The sequence below is a fragment of the Amblyomma maculatum genome, chromosome 5 (assembly GCF_055883805.1).
Source record: "Amblyomma maculatum isolate TAMU_Amacu chromosome 5, ASM5588380v1, whole genome shotgun sequence".
Taxonomy (NCBI): domain Eukaryota; kingdom Metazoa; phylum Arthropoda; class Arachnida; order Ixodida; family Ixodidae; genus Amblyomma; species Amblyomma maculatum.
In genome coordinates this window covers 17,505,932-17,508,668 of record NC_139348.1, presented here as the reverse complement: position 1 = coordinate 17,508,668, position 2,737 = coordinate 17,505,932, and the positions used below count along the sequence as shown (strand labels likewise).

General features: G+C 44.1%; 1 pseudogene; it reads right to left on the bottom strand.

Annotated features, from left to right (window-relative positions):
• Nucleotides 1–470: 470 nt before the first annotated feature.
• On the bottom strand, nucleotides 471–2,427 carry LOC146187819 (uncharacterized; annotated as a pseudogene).
• Nucleotides 2,428–2,737: the final 310 nt, after the last annotated feature.

Here is a 2,737-nt window from a genome sequence, read left to right as displayed (position 1 = left end):
TATATCAAAAACATTACCGCAAGGTGAAGTATGGTGCAGTGTAGCCCAGTTAATATCAGGAAGATTGAAATCCCCTAAAAGTATTAGTCTCGCCCCCTTAACACGATGTTGCATATACGTACACAATGAATGAAGTATGATAGGATCAGAACAAAGACTAAGATAGACTCAACCAACAAAGATGGCAGAATCAGAAAAGCAGAGTTTGCAAAAAATTCCTTCTACCCTCTCAACTTCAGGTAACGTAACGAAATGTATATCTTTTCTTATCACTAATGCCACGCCTCCGCCTCGCGTCAGCCTGTCCTTGCGTGCTATGAAGTAGTTGGGGGGAATTACTTCAAAGTCGTTGATTTCTCTTGTCAGCCCAGTTGCTGTTATAGCCACAAATTCTGGCTTTAAGCCTAAAAATAAAGATTCCAAGAGACCGAGCTTATTGATAATTCTACGCGCAATAATGTTCACAAAAGTTATTCGGGACGTTGTGGACGGCGCGAGCGTAGAGCCCGTGTAGATGTGTTTTGGTTTTTTGTCTCGGTTAGTGAAGGTGTAACCGGATGAGCTGCAATTGGTGACACTTCACATTTTTCGTTGTCCCAAAAGTACAAATCACCGTTTATCTTTAGTTTGTCGTAAATTAGCGACACTTTTTCGCCGCAATCTTCTCTTGGTTTCCCGTATTTCCATAGCTTTTTTTCTGATTTCGTGGACACGAGGCGAAAAATCTTCACTTATGGTAAACTCGGTGCCCTTTAATTTGTGGCAGTTGCGCAAAATGTTCGTTTTGTCCTTGAAATCTAGAAGCTTCAGTATTATAGGTCTTGTTTTGTCTTCTGCTGGTCTACCTAGTCTGTGAACGAGTTCTATTGCAGCTTCTTCCAGTTTTAGGGATTCTTTGACAACTTTTTGATTCACAGTTCTCTCAAGCGAGTCGCTATTTTCTTCTTCCTCTTCAGGCATGCCATAAATTATAAGATTTGATCTTCTGGAGCGATTCTCGAGATCGTCTACTTCTAATTTCAGATATAATACGACCTGCTGAAGATTTGCAACATGCTCAGTACATGACGAAAGCTTGTCTTCAAGGAGAGTAAGGTGTTCTAGTTTGGTGTCTTTTGATGTTAACCTTTCTTCTTTTATTGTTTTTATGTCATCGGCAATCTGTCGTAGCTGTTGAAAAAGTTCTACCATATCAGGCCCAGGATTTGTCTCAACGTCACCCGCAAGCAGTAGCAATTTCAATATATGCACCACATCGCACACTGCATCAACAAGTACCGCAGGACACGGCAGCACAACAAGGCAACGCTCGCTAGATCTAAAGCATTTCCCAAACGGTTTTCGTACCTGCACGAGGAAGACAAGCGGGTTATCCCTCTGTGCGCAAGCCCAGCTGCCCTTTGGTCTGAAATCCTTTGTTGACGGCTTTTATAGTCCATGAAGCTTGCAGCGCCGCTAAGAATGGCTTGAAGACCACATTGTCGCTGCCGCTAGGCGTTGGCGAGGGTAGGTGACGAAATCCATCCGTAGATCGTAGGACCAGAGGCGTTAAAAAATTGTCGTTCCATAGCACACGAACAAGTTGGTACTGGAAGTGCTGACGTGGTTGTTCGCATCCCGACGGTGTCACCAGCAGGCTGGCGATGATCTGCACGAGGAAGACAAGCGGGTTATCGATCTGTGCGCAAGCCCAGCTGCCGTGCCCTTTCAAAGACGTAGTTTGTTATAAAGACGCCCTAACCTAGCATTGAACCATGGCTTATTGAGGCGAAAGCCTTACTTGACTATGCTTGCGAAAACATGTTCGCAAACCATGGAAGCACAACATTGAAACAAAATTCAACGTGTGATATGAAGCGATATTAAGATGAGCCTGCTAGCCATGAAAGTGTATGCAATGACAAGTGGTATTTAAACTTCATTCATGCCTAGTCATGCTATGTAAGTCATTATAGTTTAGTCATGTTTCACAGTCATTTGTCATGAGTACGTGAGGTCGGAGGTCCAATGTACATGAATATAGAGCCTATTACTTGTGTAGATCATTCAAAGGCATGATCATGACTTGTCTCTAGTAACACTCAAAAGTGGTGAGTCATGAAACTCATAAATGCTTTTATGGACCTCAAGGGTGCTGAGTCATGGGCTTCAAAAGTCCTCAAAGACCTTATGTGCTGATTCATGGCACTCAAAAGTGTTGAGTCGTGACACTCAAAAGTCCTCAGTGTGGAACGAAAGCTTTGAATGTGGGCGACCCTGCACTGCATCGAACACAATCAGCGTTCTGTTAAATGCACCAAAATTCATTGGCGTTATATGCAGAATCCACTTCCGTGCCCTACTTAACAGGCACCAAAGACAACTTCCTAGGATTAGTCCTATAAATTCCGCCCCTAAGTCACCAGCGGCTGCGGAGCAATTGACCATGGCGGCGGTCAGATCTGTGACGCAGCGTGGGTGCTACGAATTTCCGGCTCCGGAAAGGCCGCCAAATAGAAACTGACCCTAGGAAAGTTTAATGCTAGAACTCTAGCTAGTGAGGCTAGTTTAGCAGTGTGGTTCGAGGAACTACAGTGTATGAAATGGGATATCATTGGGTTTAGTGAAGTTAGGAGGCCCAATCAGGTATATACTAAAGCAAGGCTGAATGGTGGGCCTGTTGGTCATTCATATTCAAAGGGTAAACCATCCAGCCTGTGTCCTGTGAAGTTCTCTCTCGTGTTCGCGTCTTTTTTGG